The sequence below is a fragment of the Syngnathus leptorhynchus genome, unplaced genomic scaffold (assembly GCF_054491065.1).
Source record: "Syngnathus leptorhynchus isolate UIUO unplaced genomic scaffold, UIUO_Slep HiC_scaffold_62, whole genome shotgun sequence".
Taxonomy (NCBI): Eukaryota; Metazoa; Chordata; class Actinopteri; order Syngnathiformes; family Syngnathidae; genus Syngnathus; species Syngnathus leptorhynchus.
Genome location: NW_028232029.1, coordinates 111,091 through 125,000, shown reverse-complemented (window position 1 = coordinate 125,000; position 13,910 = coordinate 111,091).

Sequence of the window (13,910 nt, the reverse complement as noted above, 5' to 3'; positions counted from 1 at the left end):
CAGCGGTCAGCCACAGAGGGTGCTGGATCATCCATACTTCCATAGCTCCAGAGCTCCATAGCCCCGGAGCTCCATAGCCCCGGAGCTCCATAGCCCCGGAGCTCCATAGCTCCATAGCCCCAGAGCTCCATAGCTCCAGACTTCCATAGCCCCATACTTCCATAGCTCCATAGCTCCATAGCTCCATACTTCCATAGCTCCAGCCGCGGAGGGTGCTGGCTGGTGGCTCCATAGCTCCATACTTCCATACTTGCAGCCACGGAGTTGGCTAAAATTGCACTAAGTGCGAAAGCCCATTCATTTACAACGGCGTGTCCGCCAGGCGGCGACATTTCCCCGTTACCGGTGGCTGCGCGGCGGGTGAGTGACAGAGCTTATCCGAGCGGCTGGAACTCTGCGCCGGCGTGGTCGAGCGTGAGGCCCCGGCCCTTTGGCTGCCTGGTACCTAAAACACTTCCATTGATCCAGCCACGGAGGGTGCTGGCTGGTGGCTCCATAGCTCCATAGCTCCATAGCACCAGAGCTCCATAGCTCCATAGCACCAGAGCTCCATAGCTCCATAGCACCAGAGCTCCATAGCTCCATAGCACCAGAGCTCCATAGCACCAGAGCTCCATAGCTCCATAGCACCAGAGCTCCATAGCTCCATAGCACCAGAGCTCCATAGCTCCATAGCACCAGAGCTCCATAGCTCCATAGCACCAGAGCTCCATAGCTCCATAGCACCAGAGCTCCATAGCTCCATAGCTCCAGGGCTCCATAGCTCCATAGCTCCAGGGCTCCATAGCTCCAGGGCTCCAGGGCTCCATAGCTCCAGGGCTCCATAGCTCCAGGGCTCCAGGGCTCCATAGCTCCATACCTCCAGAGCTCCATACCTCCAGAGCTCCAGAGCTCCATAGCACCAGAGCTCCATGGCTTCAGAGCTCCATAGCACCATAGCTCCATACCTCCAGAGCTCCAGGGCTCCATAGCTCCATAGCTCCATAGCTCCATAGCTCCATACCTCCAGAGCTCCATAGCACCAGAGCTCCATGGCTCCATAGCTCCAGCCTGGGTGGCTGGTGGCTCCATAGCTCCATACTTCCATAGCTCCAGTCAGAGAGTTGGCGAAAATTGCACTAAGTGCGAAAGCCCATTCATTTACAAGGGCGTGTCCGCCAGGCGGCGACATTTCCCCGTTACCGGTGGCTGCGCGGCGGGTGAGTGACAGAGCTTATCCGAGCGGCTGGAACTCTGCGCCGGCGTGGTCGAGCGTGAGGCCTCGGCCCTTTGGCTGCCTGGTACCTAAAACACTTCCATTGATCCAGCCACGGAGGGTGCTGGCTGGTGGCTCCATACCTCCATAGCTCCATACCTCCAGAGCTCCAGAGCTCCATAGCACCAGAGCTCCATAGCTCCATAGCACCAGAGCTCCATAGCTCCATAGCACCAGAGCTCCATAGCTCCATAGCACCAGAGCTCCATACTTCCAGAGCTCCATAGCTCCATAGCTCCATAGCACCAGAGCTCCAGAGCTCCATAGCACCAGAGCTCCATAGCTCCATAGCACCAGAGCTCCATAGCACCAGAGCTCCATAGCTCCATAGCACCAGAGCTCCATAGCTCCATAGCTCCAGCCTGGGTGGCTGGTGGCTCCATAGCTCCATACTTCCATAGCTCCAGTCAGAGAGTTGGCGAAAATTGCACTAAGTGCGAAAGCCCATTCATTTACAACGGCGTGTCCACAAGGCGGCGACATTTCCCCGTTACCGGTGGCTGCGCGGCGGGTGAGTGACAGAGCTTATCCGAGCGGCTGGAACTCTGCGCCGGCGTGGTCGAGCGTGAGGCCTCGGCCCTTTGGCTGCCTGGTACCTAAAACACTTCCATTGATCCAGCCACGGAGGGTGCTGGCTGGTGGCTCCATAGCTCCATAGCTCCATAGCACCAGAGCTCCATAGCTCCATAGCACCAGAGCTCCATAGCTCCATAGCACCAGAGCTCCATAGCTCCATAGCACCAGAGCTCCATAGCTCCATAGCACCAGAGCTCCATACTTCCAGAGCTCCAGGGCTCCATAGCTCCAGGGCTCCATAGCTCCATAGCTCCAGGGCTCCATAGCTCCATACCTCCAGAGCTCCATAGCTCCAGCCTGGGTGGCTGGTGGCTCCATAGCTCCATACTTCCATAGCTCCAGTCAGAGAGTTGGCGAAAATTGCACTAAGTGCGAAAGCCCATTCATTTACAACGGCGTGTCCGCCAGGCGGCGACATTTCCCCGTTACCGGTGGCTGCGCGGCGGGTGAGTGACAGAGCTTATCCGAGCGGCTGGAACTCTGCGCCGGCGTGGTCGAGCGTGAGGCCCCGGCCCTTTGGCTGCCTGGTACCTAAAACACTTCCATTGATCCAGCCACGGAGGGTGCTGGCTGGTGGCTCCATAGCTCCATACCTCCAGAGCTCCAGAGCTCCATAGCACCAGAGCTCCATAGCTCCATAGCACCAGAGCTCCATAGCACCAGAGCTCCATAGCTCCATAGCACCAGAGCTCCATAGCTCCATAGCACCAGAGCTCCATAGCTCCATAGCACCAGAGCTCCATAGCTCCATAGCTCCATAGCACCAGAGCTCCATAGCTCCATAGCACCAGAGCTCCATAGCTCCATAGCACCAGAGCTCCATAGCTCCATAGCACCAGAGCTCCATAGCTCCATAGCACCAGAGCTCCATAGCTCCATAGCACCAGAGCTCCATAGCTCCATAGCACCAGAGCTCCATAGCTCCATAGCACCAGAGCTCCATAGCTCCATAGCACCAGAGCTCCATAGCTCCATAGCTCCAGGGCTCCATAGCTCCATAGCTCCAGGGCTCCATAGCTCCAGGGCTCCAGGGCTCCATAGCTCCAGGGCTCCATAGCTCCAGGGCTCCAGGGCTCCATAGCTCCATACCTCCAGAGCTCCATACCTCCAGAGCTCCAGAGCTCCATAGCACCAGAGCTCCATGGCTTCAGAGCTCCATAGCACCATAGCTCCATACCTCCAGAGCTCCAGGGCTCCATAGCTCCATAGCTCCATAGCTCCATAGCTCCATACCTCCAGAGCTCCATAGCACCAGAGCTCCATGGCTCCATAGCTCCAGCCTGGGTGGCTGGTGGCTCCATAGCTCCATACTTCCATAGCTCCAGTCAGAGAGTTGGCGAAAATTGCACTAAGTGCGAAAGCCCATTCATTTACAACGGCGTGTCCGCCAGGCGGCGACATTTCCCCGTTACCGGTGGCTGCGCGGCGGGTGAGTGACAGAGCTTATCCGAGCGGCTGGAACTCTGCGCCGGCGTGGTCAAGCGGCTGGCCTCGGTAGTTGAGGTACCAGGGGTGGGGCGGGGAGCTCCAGGCGGGTCTTGTGAGAGAGTGAAGCCGAGCGGCTGGAACTCTCGGCCGGCCTGGTCGAGCGGCTGGCCTCGGTAGTTGAGGTACCAGGGGCGGGCTGGGGAGCTCCAGGCGGGGCTTGTGAGAGAGTGAAGCCGAGCGGCTGGAACTCTGGGCCGGCCTGGTCGAGCGGCTGGCCTCGGTAGTTGAGGTACCAGGGGCGGGCTGGGGAGCTCCAGGCGGGGCTTGTGAGAGAGTGTAGCCGAGCGGCTGGAACTCTGGGCCGGCGTGGTTGAGCAGCATGCCCGCGGAGGTGGCTCTTCCATAGGCAGGGAGGGTGCTGGAGCTCCACACTTCCATAGGCAGGGAGGGTGCTGGAGCTCCACACTTCCATAGGCAGGGAGGGTGCTGGAGCTCCACACTTCCATAGGCAGGGAGGGTGCTGGAGCTCCACACTTCCATAGGCAGGGAGGGTGCTGGAGCTCCACACTTCCATAGGCAGGGAGGGTGCTGGAGCTCCACACTTCCATAGGCAGGGAGGGTGCTGGAGCTCCACACTTCCATAGGCAGGGAGGGTGCTGGAGCTCCACACTTCCATAGGCAGGGAGGGTGCTGGAGCTCCACACTTCCATAGGCAGGGAGGGTGCTGGAGCTCCACACTTCCATAGGCAGGGAGGGTGCTGGAGCTCCACACTTCCATAGGCAGGGAGGGTGCTGGAGCTCCACACTTCCATAGGCAGGGAGGGTGCTGGAGCTCCACACTTCCATAGGCAGGGAGGGTGCTGGAGCTCCACACTTCCATAGGCAGGGAGGGTGCTGGAGCTCCACACTTCCATAGGCAGGGAGGGTGCTGGAGCTCCACACTTCCATAGGCAGGGAGGGTGCTGGAGCTCCACACTTCCATAGGCAGGGAGGGTGCTGGAGCTCCACACTTCCATAGGCAGGGAGGGTGCTGGAGCTCCACACTTCCATAGGCAGGGAGGGTGCTGGAGCTCCACACTTCCATAGGCAGGGAGGGTGCTGGAGCTCCACACTTCCATAGGCAGGGAGGGTGCTGGAGCTCCACACTTCCATAGGCAGGGAGGGTGCTGGAGCTCCACACTTCCATAGGCAGGGAGGGTGCTGGAGCTCCACACTTCCATAGGCAGGGAGGGTGCTGGAGCTCCACACTTCCATAGGCAGGGAGGGTGCTGGAGCTCCACACTTCCATAGGCAGGGAGGGTGCTGGCACATCCACACTTCCAGCCACGGAGCATGCTGGCACTTCCACCTTGCTTGCTAAGTCGGCGTGATCTTGCCCAAAAAGTCCCTCCTCACCTCCAGCTGGAAGTGGAAAAAAATCCTCCACCTGCTTGGCCGAGGTTCTGGAAGCCAGCAGCTCGCAGAATGTTGCCAAAGTTTCACTGGAAGGAAAAGAAAAGAGAAGACCGAGTGCGCATTTCACCTACCGCCGAATGTCCACAAGAGGGAAGTGTCACTCCGTCGCAGAATCTGCGCCGACGCACTCGGCACCCTTCGAATTTATGGTGCCGGTGCGGGTGTTCTGGGTGCAAAAAGGCCGCCCAAGTGGTAGAAAAAAATCAGACTTCGTCTCTTAGGTCGAAATTAATGCCAAGTTTTGAAATGCGCTGGCAGGGGTGGACCAGGGCCCGTTAGAAGTGCTTAGCCGAGGTCCTGGAAGCCTAACCCGGCGTGATCTTGTGCAAAAAGCCGCTGCTGAGCTCCAGCTGGAAGTGTAAAAAGAACCGGGCTGGATCAAAAAAAGAACCGGGCGGCCCGTTAAAATTGCTTAGCCGAGGTCCTGGAACCCTAACCCGGCGTGATCTTGTGCAAAAAGCCGCTGCTGAGCTCCAGCTGGAAGTGGAAAAAGAACCGGGCTGGTTCAAAAAAAGAACCGGGCGACCCGTTAGAAGTGCTTAGCCGAGGTCCTGGAAGCCTAACCCGGCGTGATCTTGTGCAAAAAGCCGCTGCTGAGCTCCAGCTGGAAGTGGAAAAAGAACCGGGCTGGATCAAAAAAGAACCGGGCGACCCGTTAAAATTGCTTAGCCGAGGTCCTGGAAGCCTAACACGGCGTGTTCTTGTGCAAAAAGCCGCTCCCGAGCTCCAGCTGGAAGTGTAAAAAGAACCGGGCTGGTTCAAAAAAAGAACCGGGCGACCCGTTAGAAGTGCTTAGCCGAGGTCCTGGAAGCCTAACCCGGCGTGATCTTGTGCAAAAAGCCGCTGCTGAGCTCCAGCTGGAAGTGGAAAAAGAACCGGGCTGGATCAAAAAAGAACCGGGCGACCCGTTAAAATTGCTTAGCCGAGGTCCTGGAAGCCTAACACGGCGTGTTCTTGTGCAAAAAGCCGCTCCCGAGCTCCAGCTGGAAGTGTAAAAAGAACCGGGCTGGATAAAAAAAGAACCGGGCTGGATAAAAAAAAGAACCGGGCGACCCGTTAAAATTGCTTAGCCGAGGTCCTGGAAGCCTAACACGGCGTGATCTTGTGCAAAAAGCCGCTCCCGAGCTCCAGCTGGAAGTGTAAAAAGAACCGGGCTGGATCAAAAAAGAACCGGGCTGGATAAAAAAAAAAGAACCGGGCGACCCGTTAAAATTGCTTAGCCGAGGTCCTGGAAGCCTAACCCGGCGTGATCTTGTGCAAAAAGCCGCTCCCGAGCTCCAGCTGGAAGTGTAAAAAGAACCGGGCTGGATAAAAAAAGAACCGGGCTGGATCAAAAAAAGAACCGGGCGACCCGTTAAAATTGCTTAGCCGAGGTCCTGGAAGCCTAACACGGCGTGATCTTGTGCAAAAAGCCGCTCCCGAGCTCCAGCTGGAAGTGTAAAAAGAACCGGGCTGGATAAAAAAAGAACCGGGCTGGATCAAAAAAGAACCGGGCGACCCGTTAAAATTGCTTAGCCGAGGTCCTGGAAGCCTAACCCGGCGTGATCTTGTGCAAAAAGCCGCTCCCGAGCTCCAGCTGGAAGTGTAAAAAGAACCGGGCTGGATAAAAAAAAGAACCGGGCTGGATCAAAAAAGAACCGGGCGACCCGTTAAAATTGCTTAGCCGAGGTCCTGGAAGCCTAACACGGCGTGATCTTGTGCAAAAAGCCGCTCCCGAGCTCCAGCTGGAAGTGTAAAAAGAACCGGGCTGGATAAAAAAAAGAACCGGGCTGGATCAAAAAAGAACCGGGGGACCCGTTAAAATTGCTTAGCCGAGGTCCTGGAAGCCTAACACGGCGTGATCTTGTGCAAAAAGCCGCTCCCGAGCTCCAGCTGGAAGTGTAAAAAGAACCAGGCTGGATAAAAAAAAGAACCGGGCTGGATCAAAAAAGAACCGGGCGACCCGTTAAAATTGCTTAGCCGAGGTCCTGGAAGCCTAACACGGCGTGATCTTGTGCAAAAAGCCGCTCCCGAGCTCCAGCTGGAAGTGTAAAAAGAACCAGGCTGGATAAAAAAAAGAACCGGGCTGGATCAAAAAAGAACCGGGCGACCCGTTAAAATTGCTTAGCCGAGGTCCTGGAAGCCTAACCCGGCGTGATCTTGTGCAAAAAGCCGCTCCCAAGCTCCAGCTGGAAGTGTAAAAAGAACCGGGCTGGATAAAAAAAAGAACCGGGCTGGATAAAAAAAAAGAACCGGGCGACCCGTTAAAATTGCTTAGCCGAGGTCCTGGAAGCCTAACACGGCGTGTTCTTGTGCAAAAAGCCGCTCCCGAGCTTCAGCTGGAAGTGTAAAAAGAACCGGGCTGGATAAAAAAAGAACCGGGCTGGATAAAAAAAAGAACCGGGCGACCCGTTAAAATTGCTTAGCCGAGGTCCTGGAAGCCTAACACGGCGTGATCTTGTGCAAAAAGCCGCTCCCGAGCTCCAGCTGGAAGTGTAAAAAGAACCGGGCTGGATAAAAAAAAGAACCGGGCTGGATCAAAAAAGAACCGGGCGACCCGTTAAAATTGCTTAGCCGAGGTCCTGGAAGCCTAACACGGCGTGATCTTGTGCAAAAAGCCGCTCCCGAGCTCCAGCTGGAAGTGTAAAAAGAACCAGGCTGGATAAAAAAAAGAACCGGGCTGGATCAAAAAAGAACCGGGCGACCCGTTAAAATTGCTTAGCCGAGGTCCTGGAAGCCTAACACGGCGTGATCTTGTGCAAAAAGCCGCTCCCGAGCTCCAGCTGGAAGTGTAAAAAGAACCAGGCTGGATAAAAAAAGAACCGGGCTGGATCAAAAAAGAACCGGGCGACCCGTTAAAATTGCTTAGCCGAGGTCCTGGAAGCCTAACCCGGCGTGATCTTGCCCGAAATTCGGCCTCTATACTTCCATTTTAGGTACCAGGCGCTCATAGTGTGTTGGTCCCACTAGTCAGTGTACTGGTCCCACTCGCTAGTGTACTGGTCCCCCTAGTCAGTGTACTCATCCAGTTACCCCCCGTTTTCCAAAACACCATCGGCACGTATAAGGGGGGGACTCCTGAGAGAGATGAGGTATATGGCAGCGCAACACCAATCCGCTCCGCGCTGGTTCCCATGTCGGCTACGGATGAATAAAACCAGCCTGTCCCCCCTGGAGCTCACGAGACACGGAATTTTTTCTAAGTGCCAACGGCTCTTCCGAGCAAACGTGTCCGCTCCGGCTGGTTCCCCCGTCGGCCTCGAATGACGAAAAATGCCGGTCTCCGCCCGGAGCTCATGACAAACGAAAAATTTTCTAAGTGCCAACGGCACTAGCGAGCGAATGTGTCCGCTCGGCGCTGGTTCCCGGGTCGAACCCGGAAGACGAAAAACGCCGGTCTCCGCCCGGAGCTCATGACAAACGAAAAATTTTCTAAGTGCCAACGGCACTAGCGAGCGAATGTGTCCGCTCGGCGCTGGTTCCCGGGTCGAACCCGGAAGACGAAAAATGCCGGTCTCCGCCCGGAGCTCATGACAAACGAAAAATTTTCTAAGTGCCAACGGCACTAGCGAGCGAATGTGTCCGCTCGGCGCTGGTTCCCGGGTCGAACCCGGAAGACGAAAAACGCCGGTCTCCGCCCGGAGCTCATGACAAACGAAAAATTTTCTAAGTGCCAACGGCACTAGCGAGCGAATGTGTCCGCTCGGCGCTGGTTCCCGGGTCGAACCCGGAAGACGAAAAACGCCGGTCTCCGCCCGGAGCTCATGACAAACGAAAAATTTTCTAAGTGCCAACGGCACTAGCGAGCGAATGTGTCCGCTCGGCGCTGGTTCCCGGGTCGAACCCGGAAGACGAAAAACGCCGGTCTCCGCCCGGAGCTCATGACAAACGAAAAATTTTCTAAGTGCCAACGGCACTAGCGAGCGAATGTGTCCGCTCGGCGCTGGTTCCCGGGTCGAACCCGGAAGACGAAAAACGCCGGTCTCCGCCCGGAGCTCATGACAAACGAAAAATTTTCTAAGTGCCAACGGCACTAGCGAGCGAATGTGTCCGCTCGGCGCTGGTTCCCGGGTCGAACCCGGAAGACGAAAAACGCCGCTCTCCGCCCGGAGCTCATGACAAACGAAAAATTTTCTAAGTGCCAACGGCACTAGCGAGCGAATGTGTCCGCTCGGCGCTGGTTCCCGGGTCGAACCCGGAAGACGAAAAACGCCGGTCTCCGCCCGGAGCTCATGACAAACGAAAAATTTTCTAAGTGCCAACGGCACTAGCGAGCGAATGTGTCCGCTCGGCGCTGGTTCCCGGGTCGAACCCGGAAGACGAAAAACGCCGGTCTCCGCCCGGAGCTCATGACAAACGAAAAATTTTCTAAGTGCCAACGGCACTAGCGAGCGAATGTGTCCGCTCGGCGCTGGTTCCCGGGTCGAACCCGGAAGACGAAAAACGCCGCTCTCCGCCCGGAGCTCATGACAAACGAAAAATTTTCTAAGTGCCAACGGCACTAGCGAGCGAATGTGTCCGCTCGGCGCTGGTTCCCGGGTCGAACCCGGAAGACGAAAAACGCCGCTCTCCGCCCGGAGCTCATGACAAACGAAAAATTTTCTAAGTGCCAACGGCACTAGCGAGCGAATGTGTCCGCTCGGCGCTGGTTCCCGGGTCGAACCCGGAAGACGAAAAACGCCGGTCTCCGCCCGGAGCTCATGACAAACGAAAAATTTTCTAAGTGCCAACGGCACTAGCGAGCGAATGTGTCCGCTCGGCGCTGGTTCCCGGGTCGAACCCGGAAGACGAAAAACGCCGGTCTCCGCCCGGAGCTCATGACAAACGAAAAATTTTCTAAGTGCCAACGGCACTAGCGAGCGAATGTGTCCGCTCGGCGCTGGTTCCCGGGTCGAACCCGGAAGACGAAAAACGCCGCTCTCCGCCCGGAGCTCATGACAAACGAAAAATTTTCTAAGTGCCAACGGCACTAGCGAGCGAATGTGTCCGCTCGGCGCTGGTTCCCGGGTCGAACCCGGAAGACGAAAAACGCCGGTCTCCGCCCGGAGCTCATGACAAACGAAAAATTTTCTAAGTGCCAACGGCACTAGCGAGCGAATGTGTCCGCTCGGCGCTGGTTCCCGGGTCGAACCCGGAAGACGAAAAACGCCGGTCTCCGCCCGGAGCTCATGACAAACGAAAAATTTTCTAAGTGCCAACGGCACTAGCGAGCGAATGTGTCCGCTCGGCGCTGGTTCCCGGGTCGAACCCGGAAGACGAAAAACGCCGGTCCTCGCCCGGAGCTCATGACAAACGAAAAATTTTCTAAGTGCCAACGGCACTAGCGAGCGAATGTGTCCGCTCGGCGCTGGTTCCCGGGTCGGACCCGGAAGACGAAAAACGCCGGTCCTCGCCTGGAGGTCCCAGCAAAATCGGCGAAAAAACGACTAAGTGTCAACTTTCGAAAAAACGGCTAAGTGTCGACTTTCGAAAAAACGGCTAAGTGTCAACTTTCGAAAAAACGGCTAAGTGTCAACTTTCGAAAAAACGACTAAGTGCCCACGGCTCTGCGGGGCTTGTGAGTCCGCCCCGCGCCGGTTCGGCGGTCGGCCTCAAAAAGCAAAAAATCAGCCTCTCTCCCTGGAGCTCACCAAAAATTTGTCGAAATTTTTCTAAGTTCTCCTCGAGGTACCAGGGGGTGAGGTACCCGGGCTAAGGTGCAGTACCTTTTTTGGTCTTCAGGTGCGCCAGAGTACAATGAAATGGTCCCAGTAGTCAGTGTACTCATCGACTTTCCCCCCGTTTTCCAAAGCACCTCGTTTACGAGTATGGAGGAGATGGTGCTGGTCTCCCCACGGCGTCGGACACGCCGTCCTCGACAGCACAAGGTCGGATAGAAGACCTGGAAAGCGCCGTGGCACGCGCTGGAGGTGGGCACTTTGGCGAAAAAACGACTAAGTGTCAACTTTCGAAAAAACGACTAAGTGTCAACTTTCGAAAAAACGGCTAAGTGTCAACTTTCGAAAAAACGACTAAGTGTCACCTCTCTGAAAAAATGGCAAAGTGTCGCCTCTCTGAAAATTTTCTAAGTGCCCACGGCTCTGCGGGCTCGTGCATCCGAGCCGCGCCGGTTCTGCAACCGGCCTAGAATGACGAAAAATAACGGTCTCCTCCTGGAGCTCACAGCCAATTGTGGCGAAAAAGTGGCAAAGTGCCCACGGCTCTGCGGGCTCGTGCATCCGACCCGCGCCGGTTCTGCAGCCGGCCTAGAATGACGAAAAATAACGGTCTCCTCCTGGAGCTCACAGCCAACTTGGCAAAAAGTTTCTAAGTGCCCACGGCCCTGCCGAGCTTTGGCGTCCGCCCAGCGCCGGTTCCGCAGTCGGCCTCCAATGACGAAAAATAACGGTCTCCTCCTGGAGCTCACAGCCAACTTGGCAAAAAGTTTCTAAGTGCCCACGGCCCTGCCGAGCTTTGGCGTCCGCCCAGCGCCGGTTCCGCAGTCGGCCTCGAATGACGAAAAATAACGGTCTCCTCCTGGAGCTCACAGCCAACTTGGCAAAAAGTTTCTAAGTGCCCACGGCCCTGCCGAGCTTTGGCGTCCGCCCAGCGCCGGTTCCGCAGTCGGCCTCGAATGACGAAAAATAACGGTCTCCTCCTGGAGCTCACAGCCAACTTGGCAAAAAGTTTCTAAGTGCCCACGGCCCTGCCGAGCTTTGGCGTCCGCCCAGCGCCGGTTCCGCAGTCGGCCTCGAATGACGAAAAATAACGGTCTCCTCCTGGAGCTCACAGCCAACTTGGCAAAAAGTTTCTAAGTGCCCACGGCCCTGCCGAGCTTTGGCGTCCGCCCAGCGCCGGTTCCGCAGTCGGCCTCGAATGACGAAAAATAACGGTCTCCTCCTGGAGCTCACAGCCAACTTGGCAAAAAGTTTCTAAGTGCCCACGGCCCTGCCGAGCTTTGGCGTCCGCCCAGCGCCGGTTCCGCAGTCGGCCTCGAATGACGAAAAATAACGGTCTCCTCCTGGAGCTCACAGCCAACTTGGCAAAAAGTTTCTAAGTGCCCACGGCCCTGCCGAGCTTTGGCGTCCGCTCAGCGCCGGTTCCGCAGTCGGCCTCGAATGACGAAAAATAACGGTCTCCTCCTGGAGCTCACAGCCAACTTGGCAAAAAGTTTCTAAGTGCCCACGGCCCTGCCGAGCTTTGGCGTCCGCCCAGCGCCGGTTCCGCAGTCGGCCTCGAATGACGAAAAATAACGGTCTCCTCCTGGAGCTCACAGCCAACTTGGCAAAAAGTTTCTAAGTGCCCACGGCCCTGCCGAGCTTTGGCGTCCGCTCAGCGCCGGTTCCGCAGTCGGCCTCGAATGACGAAAAATAACGGTCTCCTCCTGGAGCTCACAGCCAACTTGGCAAAAAGTTTCTAAGTGCCCACGGCCCTGCCGAGCTTTGGCGTCCGCCCAGCGCCGGTTCCGCAGTCGGCCTCGAATGACGAAAAATAACGGTCTCCTCCTGGAGCTCACAGCCAACTTGGCAAAAAGTTTCTAAGTGCCCACGGCCCTGCCGAGCTTTGGCGTCCGCCCAGCGCCGGTTCCGCAGTCGGCCTCGAATGACGAAAAATAACGGTCTCCTCCTGGAGCTCACAGCCAACTTGGCAAAAAGTTTCTAAGTGCCCACGGCCCTGCCGAGCTTTGGCGTCCGCTCAGCGCCGGTTCCGCAGTCGGCCTCGAATGACGAAAAATAACGGTCTCCTCCTGGAGCTCACAGCCAACTTGGCAAAAAGTTTCTAAGTGCCCACGGCCCTGCCGAGCTTTGGCGTCCGCCCAGCGCCGGTTCCGCAGTCGGCCTCGAATGACGAAAAATAACGGTCTCCTCCTGGAGCTCACAGCCAACTTGGCAAAAAGTTTCTAAGTGTCACATCTCTGAAAAAACGGCTAAGTGTCGACTTTCGAAAAAACGGCAAAGTGTCACATCTCTGAAAAAACGGCTAAGTGTCGACTTTCGAAAAAACGGCTAAGTGTCAACTTTCGAAAAAACGGCTAAGTGTCGCCTCTCTGAAAAAACGGCAAAGTGTCAACTTTCGAAAAAACGACAGAGTGTCGCCTCTCTGAAAAAACGACTAAGTGTCGACTCTGAGAAAATGGCAAAGTGCCCACGGCTCTGCGGGCTCGTGCATCCGACCCGCGCCGGTTCCCCAGCCGGCCTGAAATAAGGCAAAACCAGCCTCTCCGCCTGGAGCTCAGAGCCAACTTGGCGAATATTTTCTAAGTGCCCACGGCTCTGCGTGGCTACGGCGTCTGCCCAGCGCCGGTTCCTGGGTCGAACCCCGAGGACGAGGAATGCCGGTCTCCGCCTGGAGGTCCCAGCTTAATCGGCGAAAATTTTCTAAGTGCCCACGGCTCTGCCGGGCTCGTGCATCCGACCCGCGCCGGTTCCCCAGCCGGCCTGAAATAAGGCAAAACCAGGCTCTCCCCCTGGAGCTCAGAGCCAATTGTGGCGAAAAAACGACTAAGTGTCAACTTTCGAAAAAACGACTAAGTGTCAACTTTCCAAAAAAACGGCTAAGTGTCGACTTTCGAAAAAACGGCTAAGTGTCAACTTTCGAAAAAACGACTAAGTGTCGCCTCTGAAAAAACGACTAAGTGTCGCCTCTCTGAAAAAACGACTAAGTGCCCACGGCTCTGCGGGGCTTGTGAGTCCGCCCCGCGCCGGTTCGGCGGTCGGCCTCAAAAAGCGAAAAATCAGCCTCTCTCCCTGGAGCTCACCAAAAATTTGTCGAAATTTTTCTAAGTTCTCCTCGAGGTACCAGGGGGTGAGGTACCCGGGCTAAGGTGCAGTACCTTTTTTGGTCTTCAGGTGCGCCAGAGTACAATGAAATGGTCCCAGTAGTCAGTGTACTCATCGACTTTCCCCCCGTTTTCCAAAGCACCCCGTTTACGAGTATGGAGGAGATGGTGCTGGTCTCCCCACGGCGTCGGACACGCCGTCCTCGACAGCACAAGGTCGGATAGAAGACCTGAAAAGCGCCGTGGCACGCGCTGGAGGTGTCACTGTGGCGAAAAAGTGACTAAGTGTCAACTTTCGAAAAAACGGCTAAGTGTCAACTTTCGAAAAAACGGCTAAGTGTCAACTTTCGAAAAAACGGCTAAGTGTCAACTTTCGAAAAAACGACTAAGTGTCGCCTCTCTGAAAAAACGGCAAAGTGTCAACTTTCGAAAAAACGACTAAGTGTCAACTTTCGAAAA